Source organism: Gavia stellata, chromosome 8 (assembly GCF_030936135.1).
Source record: "Gavia stellata isolate bGavSte3 chromosome 8, bGavSte3.hap2, whole genome shotgun sequence".
In the NCBI taxonomy this organism is placed as follows: Eukaryota; Metazoa; Chordata; class Aves; order Gaviiformes; family Gaviidae; genus Gavia; species Gavia stellata.
Window position 1 is genome coordinate 14,590,175 of NC_082601.1, and position 15,437 is coordinate 14,605,611.

A 15,437-nucleotide genomic window follows, 5' to 3' on the forward strand; every position below is an offset into this window, starting at 1 on the left:
GGTACCTCAAGATCCTTGTGGGAGAGACAGTGTACAGCTGCACAGCATTATTATTTTATTAAATGAAGTACCTATCAGTATTTCACCCTCAGTAGAACGACTGCTGAGACTGAATTGCCTCTTCGCATTAGTTGTACGCATTGATGAACAAAAAAGCATTAAGAAGTGGTGCCAAGGGAAATGAACTTATGCTTCACCCAGCACTTCTCCAAAATGATGTCACTGAATCTTTGAAATAAAGCTTATTTGAGTTTCTGGGGAAGGGCTGCAGTTAACCACGAATTTGGGGGGACAGCCTGGGTAGGAGAGGCTCGCAGTTTCCTGTAAGAAAACAGCAGATGAGCAGGGAAGAGTTTCTGGTAGTGCGTTGGCTGTGCTCAGGTTTTCCAGTCTGATAGTGGTCCAAATGTGTTCCTGGTCCATTAAAAGGAAGGATACACACAGTCTAAAACTCAAACGTCATTAATGCACAGCATCTGAGAAAACAAAGACTTCTTGGACAATAAGTTACCCAAATTACAGCCACACATGCTGCAGGGGGAAGGACAGATGGTACAAGAACTGGAGATACAAGAAACAGATTTGTGACCACAAGGAAAAAGAATCAGGAGACATTTCTACCCAGCTAGAATTATCCAATATTTAGCAAAGCAAATACCAAGGAATCCTTCTTAGGGGGAACAGAAAAGAAAGACTGAGGGGTCAGAGAGAAAAGGTATCTTTATGATAGGAATTAAGCAGCTATGAAAGGAGGCCTTTCAGCTTTCCTAAAAGGGCAAATAATCCTCAAGGACTCCACAGTAGGAAACGTGGAAAGGAAATTCAGCGAGGTGCACAAGGACAACAGGCTGGTACGCTCCCTCCCCGAAACACAACCGTGAGACAGAGGCAAAACTGAGTGGGAGGATGAAGTCACCTGGCAAGTCTCCACTGGTGATGATACCTTTGGAATAAGTGACACAGCATCCCGTTGTACTACACAGCTTATATAAGACTTCAGGGAAATGTAAAAGCCCAGGTGGGGGAATATTAGTCCATGTTTGGGTTAGACCACCAAATCACATCAGGGAGCAGGATGATTTAATCCTTGAACACTTGTTTAATGTGCAGAAATAAAAGCTGCATTACACATGACTCCAGTTTGCTGGAAGCCCCCACAGTGAAATGAGACATTTCTCAAAATTACAGATAGTTTTTAACAGAACACTTGTGCATGAGAACCTCTACATGAGGAATCTCTATTTTGTATTTACTGTGTTTTTGAGGGTTCAAAATTAACTAGTTACCAAACCGCATATCGGCAGTCACCAGAAGGACTGGTTTTGACCCAAACTCATTCAGCATCGGTGCAGGCAGCTCCACAGCCAGCAGTACTAATAAAGTTTTGCTTCAAAAGACAGGGATAATGCTGAGTGGGAAGAAAGAGCTAGATGCAAAAGGCACGAAGGAAAGTTTGAGGTTCTTTATGAGAAGCCGATTAAGAGACCATAAAGCCAGTGCTTCTTTCCAAAAACAAGTCAAAACTATTTCTGCTGTTTCTGCAGTGTTGCTAACAATTTTACCACGTCCCAGTAGCAACCAGCCTATAATGTTCCTACAGTTTCTTATCTATGTAAACTACACAGATGAAATACTTTCCATTGGTAATTAAGATTTCAAATTTTTTCTATTAGCAGTGAAGAATATTTATTATTAAAAACCATGAAACAATGTTTGCTAGTGAGTAGGTCCAGATAGCTACCTGAAAAATATGCATCTTATAAATGTTCTTTTGTTATTATTTTTTAAAGATTGGAACATCAGACTGGTTCCAGAAGATCCCAAAGATAAGGATAAGTAAGTATACAAAGAGACAAATATTCAGGTAGGGTAACCAATGAAACTGTATAATATTCAGAGTAACATGGGCTGAGTGGAAACAAACAAAAAGCTGAAATAAAAAATTCAGGTTCTGATTTGAATCTACACCTGTCAATATGATTTGATTGAAAACAATCGTATATAAACACACACTAATATAAGATTTTCCAGATACATACATATAAAGTCTCTGCAGAGGTGACAAGATCAATATAGCTACTTGCAGAGAAGTACGGTTTTTGCAGCACTTGGTCTAATGTGACATTTTGACATTAGAAAGTTGTAGCAGTATAACTATCAGTAGCACACATTTCCCAACTAAGGTATAATTAGCTCTGGTACAGAAAGCAATCACAGAAGGGAGTTCTGAGCAGTTCTCCGCACCTGAATGCACATCCAGCACCAAAACTTTTGCTGACGTAAAATTATGATGTACAAGATAAACCACCATAAAACGCATGAGAACCCCTCTAGGATTGACAGTTAGTAAATAACAGTAAGCACAGGGCTGTCATACAAAATAATTCACATCAGTTCCTAACCTGGACTCATTCAAACAGTGCATTTCAGTATAGATATGTAAAACTGTAGGAACAAGGAACTCCGGTACAATAGGAAAACAGGTGCTTCTGCAGCAATAAAAGCTGATGTTAGAGAAGTCATCCGTAAGAAAATGGTGGCGTTGTTGGGTTTGGGGGGGGGGGGGGGGCAGTTTTGCCTCTGTGATATTACGGTATGTCAAGTTACAATACACAGACAGAAAGGGAATTGAGAAAGGATCAGATTTTCAGATGGTGTCAGCATAACACTGCTATACCAGAAGACACAACCCTTGAAGTCTGTAAAGGCCTTTGAGCCACTTGGACAGACAATACCATACAAATGCAAAGTGAGGCATCCTTACATATTGGCGATGAATCACTTATTCCTCTTAAGACAAAGATAAACAAAGCAAAGGATGTGAGTCAATACAAAGGAAACATAAAATATATGCAGATACAGTTATGTCCCATTAAAATATATTTAAATGATCATTTTCCTCCTTCCTCTTCTCTTGCTTCTGAGCAAAGTTTCTCCCTCGCCCCAAAAGTCTGCAATACTGATGTTAATCTCACTTGTAGTGGTAGGGAAGCCTGCTGAAATCACGCACTTAGACATATTTTTGCACATGGTGGCAAAAATCAGTCATCAGTTATTTGCTTGGTTGTTCCTTTCAGCACATCAAGAGTGCCATAAATGCAGAAACATTTTTCAAGCTTTATCAAGTATAATCTGACAACCCCCTCTGGTAAAACCACAGATATAAATAAGCATATTCTTCACATGCATTAGTCTGCTACTCATGACAACACAGAAGTGACCTACAGGCTAAGACATTCTACATATCCTTTCTCCTGGAGCCATCTCAAGGTTTTCACTACCCCAGAAGTTGCACTTTCCTGCCCTTTTATCCATATCCAACCTCTACTTTGGGGAAACACTGTAACATTGGGTATCCTGAAGGCTACCCTAGTCCGTATGTAAGGTTTTCTGGTTTATCTAATTGCTTTTGTCCATAAAAAATAGTCTGTTATTAAACCAACTCCCAAATAATGATATTTCCCCCCTCCAGTAATACTTCTCCAAGGTAGGAAAGAATCGATTCCTTAGCTGCACATCAAGGATAAGCCACATAGGTTATACCTACAGTGTTAAAGGAGGCCAGGGACCAAGCTCAAACATAAGCATCACAATTGTCCACTGTACTCTGCTGTTATTCCATCTGTTTCAGGCCACCTCCACTTCTTCCAAGACAAGTCTGCAAAGAGGGGACCAGCCCTATAGCCGGAGGGGATCACGCAGTGCTACTGCAACGATACAAGCAGGAAGACAGCAACCAACCCAAATCCATGCAGGAACCCAGCAGAAAGGTCAGCCATCACATCCAGACACCTTGCTCCTCACTAAGAACAGGAACCAGAAGCTCAAATACTTTTTTTCATCAAGTTAAATAATACAAAGAACTGGGGAAGGGGGAAGGGAAAGTCAACGAAATCTGTCTGCTGCTACCAGTCCAGTCATACCATTCCCTTTTTGGATTGCCTGGATCACTGCCTGTGAAAGCAGTCCCAAACCCAAAGATTTCATGACTTTCATATAAATTATCAAATGATGCAGTTTAAGTGTGTACTGCTCCATTATTCCTCTGTGCTCAAAAAGTTTAAGCCATTCACTCAGAAAGAAAAAGAGCGCAGACTGACTTCAGCAGCCAGTCAAGCATATCATGAACAAATACCAGCTAGTTACAGAGCAGAGGCCTCATGAGCAACTTGTCAGCTGAAAATTGTTCGGAAGCAATTTGGCAAACACTAACAAGTTGCAAATAGAAGCGAGGACCAGATTATGAAGGATTTAAAAGTGGAAAAAAACAAAGCTAGATTTTGCCATAAATTATTTTACCATCTCTAGCAATATGCAAAAAGATTTATCCATTTTGATGTCTGTCTATTCTTCTATTGTTCTAGAAAAGACATCTATGTGTTGCCACATGGTATTCAGTAATGGCATTATTCCTGTCTTAATGAATGTTTTTCAGCAAAACTGTACCTTAATTCTAATCCCAACAGCTGATGAATTACCTGACATATTTTATACTCTCTGGTATTATACCTGACAGGACAGGATCTATTACCCTACAAACTCCCGAACTCGCGTTTAAACTTTCTATTGTCCTCAAAACAAGTTCCCTGTATTTATTGCTGGAACTCCATGGAAAATGGTAACTTGAAGCAGTGCTCATTTTGGGACAGGAACCGCCAGGAAAGGATAGCATACAGCCCAGCGTGCACTAACCCGTATGCATGCTAGCAGCAGTAAAGCAGTCAGTACAAGAAACAGCTTTCTACATGGATGCAAGAGTCTGAAATTATTTTTCCCTCTATGGTTACATGGGCAACAGAACATATATTCTTGTTGAACCAGTATTTGAGTTTTGACCTATGTAGGTCCAGGGCTGAAGATGTACAAGCTACCATATGTGAGACTCTCTTCCAGCCAGTACTAAACTTGCAGTACTTTGAAAACTCTCCTTATGCAGAGCAAATAGTTATCTGCAGTATCTGAAGTGCCCAGGTACTACAATGAGAGGAGCCCCAGGGGGAAGGGGGTGCAATCTACAAGGCTGCCACTACGAATGGATCTTGAAGTGTACAGATAGTGTATCTTTCCTTTTCCCAAAAGGCTGTAAGACTTTTGCGATAACTGTAAGACTGCTTGCGATAACACGTTTTCACAGGCTACTTTAACCCCTCAAGGAGGTACTTAATGAAATAGAATAATACAATAACTGGTCTTCTGCTGGGATTTCAGCCTCCGGATGCTGATAGAAAGCCTGGTTTTCTCATAGCCCCTTGACTTTGGCAGGATTTCTAAAAGCATCGAAAAGAAAGAACAGCACAAACCCAAACGCATACCCAGATCCAGGCTTAGCTGTGTTTACTCTGGACATCTCTGTTATCAACTGTGAGTTACCACAGGAGCCAAGTATATTGCATTACCAGCCCTGCTTTACAGCAGTAGAGCTTAAGCACAGAGCAGTTAATGGATTTGCCCATGGTCCCGCATGTGACCCAATCCACCCCCCAGCGAGTCCTGCAGCACTGACCTTGCATTCCCCTTCATTCCCTCATCACAGAGGCATTTCTGCACCATCTCCCACACCTTCTCTCATGCTCGGAACAGCTTTCCAAGCTCTAGTCAGCACACATCAGCCCCTCACCTCATTCAAACTGCTCCTGAGAAATCCCTTTGCCTACAAACATCAAAGAGCAGGCCATGCGCTGAGCTCGTCGTTCACACGGCATGAGAATCTGGCCTCCCGTGTTGGTATAAACAGAGGAACCAATAAAACATAGGTGCATCTAAACTCAGAAACCACGAATCCACAAGATGTAATATGCTGCTCCGCCCTTTTCTGATGTCTGTTATATCTTCATTTATCACATCTGTCATTTAGACCAGTAAGCGATTCATGAAAGGGACCCCAGCCTCTGGCTGTTTCCTAAGATATACCTACAGCAAACATGGGGATTATAGAGTAAGATAGAGAGTCTCGAGTCTCCTGCTGTAACAGCACAGTTACAGTTTCAGACAGACTGACTAAAACGTTGTGAATGCATGAAAGCAAATGGAAACATTCTGTTTTGAAAATGTGATGTCTGGGCACTTTCCCGTGGTTGAACTTATTTTTCTAAGGAGTGTTTGTCTCAAGCTAAGCCTGCTGAACCTTTTCCAAGACTAAAGAAAGCATATCAGTCCAGACGCTGGTTGTCCCAGTGAACACTTTCCCTCCCTCTGTCCCCAGGCTGTCTGACCTCTCCCCTCGATGCGCAGAGCCATCCTGGGCTGAATTCGTTCCAGCGCTCCAGTCTGTAGAGGTTGGAGGTATCACACGATCAAAGCTGCTACTGCAAACACCTCTGCAGCATTACAGCACACTGAGAAACCGGGACAAGCTTCTTGGTACTTTTAGAGGTGCTACATATGCAAGGAATAATACAAAGTCTTTCTTTTTCATTGCCCTTGGAATATGCCACATAGCACAGCAATCCTTCATTCCCAGCTCCTGGGGATGGCCTCAGAGGTCCTGCTTGCCTTGCACAAAGGAAGTGAAGCCAACAGCACAGGTTAATCCCACGTGTAATTCACTGAAATAACTAACAGCTTGGGGGATTTGTTTGTTTACTGAGGGGAGGGTGGAGAAAGGAAACGGCATCCCCCTATTTGCACATGTGACCCTGAATCCTCCCAAACCCAGATGTGCCTCAACCTGCCTCCAGCTGTGTCCCACCTTCTCTCCAGCTCAGCTGCCACGCCAGCACCCCTGGACCATCCACTGACACTCCTCAACCAAATGCTTTTGGCTAGGGCAGCTCGCCTGGACTGAAATAGGTCTGGGAGCAACCACACCAGCAGGTCACTCCTCTGAACTGTCACCTTGAGGCCACAGAGGCAATCCAGGGCAGAGCTGGGAGTTAGAGGCTGACCTCCTGGGTCCCAGACCTGTTTCAATCACGAAGTGTCTCTTCCTTGCCCGAGGGAGAGCAAGGCAGGTTGCCGGGGCTCCTGCCCCCAGAGGAGCTGCATTCAGCTCACCGGCAGAGCTGACAGTATCTGTGCTGCTCCTGGTATGACTTCAGTGCAAAGGTCATTAGTAGCAGACACACAAATCACCTAATTTGCATCTCTCTAAAGCGTAGCTGTAAAAATACTTTAGAGAATTATCACAGGGTGAAAGGAATCATTTTGGCAGAGCTGATGAAAAATGTGATCTCTTTATCTATAGGCACCTTTGCTGCCAGGCCATCCCGGCCCAGCCCTGACCTGTAGGGCTGAATTTCTTGCAGGAGATGAGAGCAGAAGTTCAGCGTCTGCAGCTTCGAGCTCTGCCGAGTCCCACAGCTCACAGCAGTGCGTTTGGTTTGCAACGTGGGTACCACAACAGAGGTTCCAGCAGAGAGCAGCCACCAGGCACCCATTGACTTAACTCACTTTCCTGCAGCTACTACTAAGCTGGGTTGGATTCACGTGTACAAAAAGATACGAAGCTTAATGCCATCCTAGGAGGTATCTAGGCCCAATTACTATTGGATTTTGGAGAGAGATTTGGCTCTGGAAGGACACACCAACATGAAGCAAGCTCCAACATTTTGGACCTCAGCTGAGCACAGTTTGCAATGCTGCACTTGCTGCACTCCCATGCCTCCTCAGCCAGCATCTCCACCTCTCTCCACTTTCAGAGGTGGATTTAATTAACTATAGCAATTAATCAAGCATCTCAACTCCACCCAACCTCAAATGTCACCTCGCAGCACCTGCTTCGCTCTAAAATGATCTCCATAATAGTAATTATTTCAGGACCTCACAGGACTTTTGGCAAACATGCCCCCAAGTGGACCATCCCATGGGAAATGCCAAATCATCACGTCCGCAGAATAAGCCTCTCCCACTGCAGCTCAGGAAAGGCATGCTGCTCTCCGGGTGTATCAACCAACACTGACAGACCACAGAAACCCACAGTTATTTGGAAACTAAGGCACTACTGCTGAGTGTCAGCTATCCCTCTGCTAGCTTCTCCTTGGATCTCAGCATGCAGGATAGTGTCATCCAAGGAAGACAACCAGGTATACTAAAGTTCCATTGCTGTTACCTTCAGGGTCACACATAGAGGGTCTTCAAAAATCTGGAAGCACAGTCCATAGCAAGTTAAACTAAAGGGTTATTCTTACCTTTTCTTACCTATTGCAAAACGGCAACAACACATTAAACCTTTCCCTGTGGTTCAGTCATCACAGGGACTTTGCTTCCTGAAAATAATGTGGAAAAGCAACTGAAATGTAGGTTTACCATAGCAGACACTTGGGTCCCTAGACCCAGCCCTGGCTGGTGCTCCCTTCCCAAATTCTTATTTGCTACGATGATATGCAAAAGGATTAGTCTGAAAAGTCTTGAAGTGCACAGAAAGGTTACGAACAGTCGGTAAGGGAGCAGAGATTATATCCCATGGGCTGTTAGGCACTAGTAGAGTGCATTTGCCCAAGGCTATTCTGTGTAAGAACGGCTGTGTTGTGCATGACATTTTACTAGTTGGGCAGGAACACATGACAGCATCTCTGACAGGAACATGACAGCAGGGTCTTTATATGGCTCAACAATCTTCACATGGATCAATGAAGCAGCACTGGTCCAACTCAGACTGAAAGAAGTGCCAAGAAATAAACAATTACAAAGGTGGGGTATTTTACCCCCCTTTTTTTCTTTGTAAGAGCTTTTAAAATCAACAAACAGCTACATAAGCTACCTATTTTCAAACTCCGCCATGGCCCTTGAGGCTGATGTTTCAGACAGGCTAAATACCACACCTAGAGTTTCACCTGCACCAGTAGGAAGGATAAGCACAACCTGATCCCTCCTGAACCCACAGACAAACAGCTCAAGTATCTTGGAAAAGTATGAGCTGGTGGGTGAAGGAGAGAGACAGAGATGCCCCCCGATGGCTGCCCCACAGATGAGGCCTGCTACAGTCAACCACGAGCAGCTTTCTTCAGTGCAAGCAGCAGAGAGTGCTGATATACCTAGATTGTAGCACCAGCTCCCCTCTGAGCTTTCTGCAGCAAAAGGGACTGAGCTGGCAAAATATTCATAATTCTGTGGGTGACTACAGGCATCAGTGGGGTTTCCAAAGCCAATTGCACTTGCTCCCCCAAGGCCAGAGCTCAAGAAACAATTCCTACTACATATTCGGCAAATACGATGGGGGGTTTTTTTGTCCAAACTAGCCAAGCACTTTGCCATTGGTATTTCCTCTTGCACTGTTTAACTTCACACCTGAAACCATAAGGCACAGTTTGCGTGGTCTGATCAAGAGGTAGAACCAGTCATGCCAAGGCGCAAGTCTTTAAGATAAAACATCACAGAGATCCAGGAGGTTCTTCCACTCTCTCAGGTATTTCTTCAAATATAGGCAGTAGGACCCACAGGCACCAAAACAGAGCACAGCTCATGGGTCTCTGCTCTGGCTGCATGTTGCAAAAAAACACACAAGAGCACTCCTCCCACCCGGTCTCCTTGGGAAGGACTGTGGGTGTACTGGTGACAACACCACAAGAGCCCTTGGTCTAGAGGATCAGATTATCCACCCACCATTGGCTCCAAAAACAATACAAGGTCCAGCCAACAAGGTGACCTGCAGTAGCTTAGAAGAAAAATGCTGCCAATTAAATGAAATTCTGCTGGCCCACTTAACCTCTCATTTGGGAAAGAAAAGTAGAGCATCCTTGAAAATTTGGTTTGCTTAAGTTAATTAAAAGTAATTGCAGCATTTTTGTTATTCAAACACAAGAAAATGTATTGTTACACAAGTCAGTGATCTTGCAACTCTTGTCTTTTGGCCTAGGCTTCCAGAGATTATGATGTTGGTCTTCAAAATGTCAGCCCTCATTTTTAAGGCTTGAACCTGTTACAATATGGACAAATCCTAAAAATAAGAACCAAATACAGCTGGCACTCAGAAGTCTCCATGAGGAAGGCCTGGCAACATTCTTGACAACTATTTTATTTATCAATTTATTTCAGATCAACAGGGCTTGATATTGCATGTCAAACTTGGATCTGGTATATTGAAATAATTGAGAACAACAACTCATACAAGTCAAACTGCTTCCCTCAGGCTTTTTAAAAAGTTTTGGGTTTGGGGGAAGAGTTAAACAGCAAAATAGGGTTTAATTTGAAATGTCACTACTTTTTCTTTTTTTAAATAAAAATTATAAAAGGCCCAGGTAACAAGAAATGAAAGATACTGGTTTGGCCAGAAGCAACTTTTGCTTGTGATGATTTTTTATTCAGAAGAAGAATTACGTATATTTCAATTGACCCAAAGCAATCTTTTACAAGGAGACACTGAATGGAGAATTCAGAGGGTCTGTGACTGCGGCATTGAAATTGTCAGCATTGCTACCTACTTCATCTCCTATGTGAAAAAGGGAAAAAGGAAAAAAAGTAATTAAAACAATGAAGTCACTGAGCAAAGCTGGGCAGTCACTGGGGACACCAGCAGAAACTGGATGGACACAGCCTGAGACTGAGCCCCACTGCAACGAGTGGAGAGCCCTGGACCCCACCAGCAACCAAAGCCTGTCCTAGACCATCTTGGTCACATCTCCCAGACACCCATGGCCATACTGCTACAAGCCAGCGCTGTGGGCAGAGTTTGGACACCCATTCCCCCCGCCCCGGTCCCACTCCTCTTTCCACTCCAGGGGCCGCTGGGCACACAAGTGTCATGAAACGGGCCAGTTCAGAGAGCACACAGAGCAAGCACGGTAACGTCCTGCAACCTCTCCTCAGGAAGGCATAAGATCGGGTAGCAGAGCCCTATACTTATTTAAAGACCATACACTTTGCGCAACAGAAACCATCTTACTCCATCACTACTCTCCGGCATGGAGGCTGACTTCTGGCATCTACAGTTACACCCCTCGTCTTGCCCAAGAGCAGCTGCTCCATTTCTCCGCTACTGAGAGCAGTGGTTTATTTTGGCATGTTATTCTTATTTTGTAAGAAGTATTTTGTATTTGTATAACCATATAATTTTGTAGCTGGAACTTTCCCTTCCTTACTTAGCAGGTGATGCTGTACAAGGGCAAATGGTAGTCATCAGTTTGACATGTTGAGGCTCATCAGCTTTTTGCTGGGGAACAGTCTTTGTTTCCACGGTCTAGACCAGAGAAAGACCCTTGCGGCAATGTTAACTCAAGCCTCACTAAACAACAAGGCAGAAAAAAAACCAAACCCAATCTTCTGTGAGTTACAACTGTGTCTCAGGTACCTGCTTAGCCTCTGGGCTCTTTCAGGGTCAGAGGCATGGAGCTATCTCTTTCTGGTTCCCCCTGCTCTAAATAAAAACCAGCCATATTCACAGGCAGCCATATTCACAGGCACACAGTAGCATCAAGGCTACTTCAGCTGATAAAAAGTCTTTACGGGCATGCACATAGAGGTGGGCAAGAAGGTGGCAGATATCTGTGGAGAAGGCATGAAGGTGAGGAAACAGATCACATTCAGTTATGAAAGCTAAAGTCCTAGCAAAACTCAACCTACAAACGAACCTAAAGTGTCCTGCACTCCCAGTGGGGACAACCACCAGCAAGAGATGTCTGTTCAGATCAATCAGGAGAAAACATTCTGTTTTTCACAGGTGTCTGCCCTACTCATCCACGACGCGGTTCAGACTCTTCTTAGGACAGACCATAGTCACAGATGTCAGATTTTGCAAGCAACAGAAAGGCACATGAACTCGGTGCTGCGATCAGCCTATGCCAGCAAGAACCCTGAGTCATGCCACTCTCACCCACATCTGACCTTCCCCAGGAGTCGGCAGCACCAGAGCCAGTTATGGCACTGCAGACTCACACCGCTTCCAGTTTCTTCAAGTATGAGGACAGTTTCGATAAAATCAAATAAGCCTGTGCCTGATGCTAGTTTCTTTCATCATAGCTTTCAAACAATGCTCAGTTCAAATCAGTCTCATTTGTACTTGTTGCATAAAGCCATGCATTTTACCTACATGTCATTGTGCTAGAGTGAAGATACAGTGCTCCCAAGACACATCTAGGAATCTCAGTTTCTGTCCAGCGCACAGATGTTGGAGACTAAGCAGACATTATCGCTGCAAAAACACATTAGATCAGTTGACAAAGGAATGATTTAAATCACTCGAAGACCAAGGGGGAGAGTGACAGTCTTTTCTAAATTTACATTTTTTACTCTTTAGCAAGAAACGAACAAAATCTACATTAAGGACGCGATTGAGATTTACAAAGTGTAAGCACTTGGAGTTACAAACTGCCAGAATTTCAGATGTCAGTGTAATCTCAGTTCAACACTCTTGTGAATGCGCACTAAGAGACAAGTTTTACTTATTCGTATCACCCACCAATGAATGCAGGCACCTCATGAGTGGAAAGCAGAGCTGCATTACCATAACACATTGACAGAAGTTTAGGAAGGGGAGAGGGGAGGGGAAAAAAAAAAAAAAAACACCACACTGAAAATAAACTGGGTAACATAATACTGGAGAGAAACAAACTGAAAATGCATGAGGAGCTACTAGCACAATAGCCCACACCAGACAGATACAGTTAAAAGCCACACCTCTGTGTCCTACAAAGAGTGATCTTTAGCAGTCAAAAGTAGAGTGGACCTTAGACACTTTTGTTGGGGTTTTTTGTGGTTATTTTCTTTTAAAAAACAAGCAAACAAGATTTTCAGAATCATTTCCCCCTTAATCTCAAGCAGCATTTATTTCTGAGCATGTAGTTCAAAGTAAATTACTGTACAGATAAAGAACAGTATTCAAAACTGAGCAAAAATGTAAGTCGCCCACAACTATCTCCTATAGAACTGCTTATCTTCATTTCGATCTTCAGCATAGATGCAGATTTGTTGGGAAGTAAAAAAAGGTCATGCTATGTATTTCTGAAGCGCCAGACAAGACAAAACCACATTCAATTATTTAAAATATCATCCAGCTAGTACGGCATTGCTTCTTACCTCTAGGATTGAGAAACAGAAGGTTTTCCCTAATTAAAACTACACCTTGGTTTAAGTTTTAAGGCTGCTTGCTCCTGGTCATCCTTCCAAAACACAGTCAAGATAAGGGTTGGTCTCAGACTTGATCAGCTATAGCCATGGCTGAAGGAAAAATCCTGAACTGCGTGAAGAAAATAAAGTACAGCTCTAGGGAATAAGTGTGTATTCTTGGAACAGATAAATTAAACACAAATGCAAAAACACCACTTCAAGCTTTTTTTATTACGTATTTTCTCTGTAACCAAAAAGAAAAACCCTACAAGATGCAGAGGCAAAATAGATTCCGTGGAGTTGCCCAGAAATGCACTCTCATTAGATGTCATTTTAAGTAGTGCTAGCATTGCCAGCTCAAAGCATTTAAGCACCATCATGACTTTTCAAGCCCTGAGAATCTTGTTATTTGCCTTATGGCTTTTTCACACATGAAATGCACTCAGATCACAATTTAAGCTTGACTCCATAACAATCTCGGTAATATTGAGACTCCGTATCATTTCGGTAGAAACTCAAGAGTCAAAATATAGAAAAGCAAAGGATTTTGATGTAGCTATGATTTGAGGGACTATAGGGTGTGAGCACAAAATATTGCAAGAATAATAATTAAAATCACAGGAGTTGGAAGTGCTTAGGCAACCTCAAGAAGTTCATTACATTTTCTAGTACGTATTCAATCAAGCTCACATGCCTCCAAGGGCAGGGGTATCACAACTTTCATCAAGGGGTGTTGCTGCTGTCACCTTAATTTTATCATCAAGATTTTATTTTAGGTCTATTTCTTTCCCAGAATTCTAGCTCACACATGTCTTTTTGTTTATGTCCCTCCTCCTGCATTGCAGCCATTCAGATATTCAAAGAGGGGCTCCCTAACTCGCACTCCCTCTGCTGACTCTCCAGTGGTGCAGTGGATTTTTTTTTTTTAATTTTATTTTTAATGGGCTATACACAATGCTCTTCATTCTAAAAGCATCCTGGCACTCTTGAGCATCTTTTTCAAGCAGAAAAAGAGAATCCAACCCACTGATCTTTAAAAGGTTCAAGTCAGGTGGGTTTGCAGATTTTTTTAGTGTCTTGATGCAACTGGACAGTGTCACTGATTTGTCTCTGTGTTTAATTATGTGTTTTGAGCAAACCAGAGACCATTCACAGTTCCTGTAGTATCAGCATAATGTATAAAAGCAGACAGCTGCTTGTTCTTCCCAGAGACCTTGATATTATCAGTAGCCCTGGATTGCACACACCACAGCCTTGTTATATACACAGTGTTGCATAGCGCTTGACCTAATATTATACTGATGAGCTCACTCTGTACCTAAAAGATGCTGCAGAGAAGGAGAGGATGAGAGGAGAGTTTAGGTTTTTTGCCTTAAACACTTGCAGAGCTGTGAGGTTTGTGGACCTAAAATTCAGGTATGGAAGAGGACCGTGAGGTCATCTGCTCCATCTTCCTTCACATGGGATGTGTGCGCATATATATATATATAAATGCATGCATATATATGTATTTAACCTTCAGCAAGATCCTTTGTTTTCCCCAGTTTACCATCGCATATCCCACCTTCTCAGGTGGCTATACCAAGGTCTTAAATGAATTGCAGCATCCAGAACTTTTTTCTTTTTTGATATTCACCCCAAACCTCCACCACTTCATGGTATGACACCTCTCCTGGCTACACCTCTCCTATACCACACCGATCACAGCCTTTCCACTTGGTAACCAGCCTTGTGTGCCCCTCTTGTCCACTTGTGGCCACAGTTTAACCTCTCCTAATAACTTCCATCCATTCTCAATTTAACCTTTCCAAATTACTATATTCTTCTGTTTCCAACCTTCCCCCCCGCCAATCCATTTACAATGAAAGTCATAATTTGACATTGCACCATAAATTCAGCAATTCAGTGAACAAAGGAATCACCCAGTACTTTACAAAACGTGCACAGGCCCATTCCTTAGTACAACACAATTCTGATTCAGTAAGTGCTGTCAAGAGGATTTTACAAGAAGCTGAGCCAATATCAGGGAAAGAAAAGAGATTTTTTTTTTTTTTCCTAGTAACATACCATGAACATTTGTTAGAATTGAAAGGCAAATTTCTGATTAACCAGATTTATGACCTCTTTAACGTTCAAGCATTTGCAAAAAGTGAGTGCAAAGTTCTGCACTCATGAATATTCTCCTACCTCACATGAGCAAACTGTCGCCCAAGGTAAATTCCAAATTGTTTGTGTTTGTAAAATTGGGAATGCTAATTAGTTATATAAGTCACAATGTATTGTTTCTGTTCCTTAACTTGATGACAAAACTACTTAACACATCTTAAATTGCTAAGTGTGAAAATTACCGATATACAATTTATCACTCATTTTGGATTGGTTAATTACACAAGTTCCCACACAGATTGCCTATGGCATATTTGTCTAATGATCTAATTATTCCCTGAAGAAATTAGTGA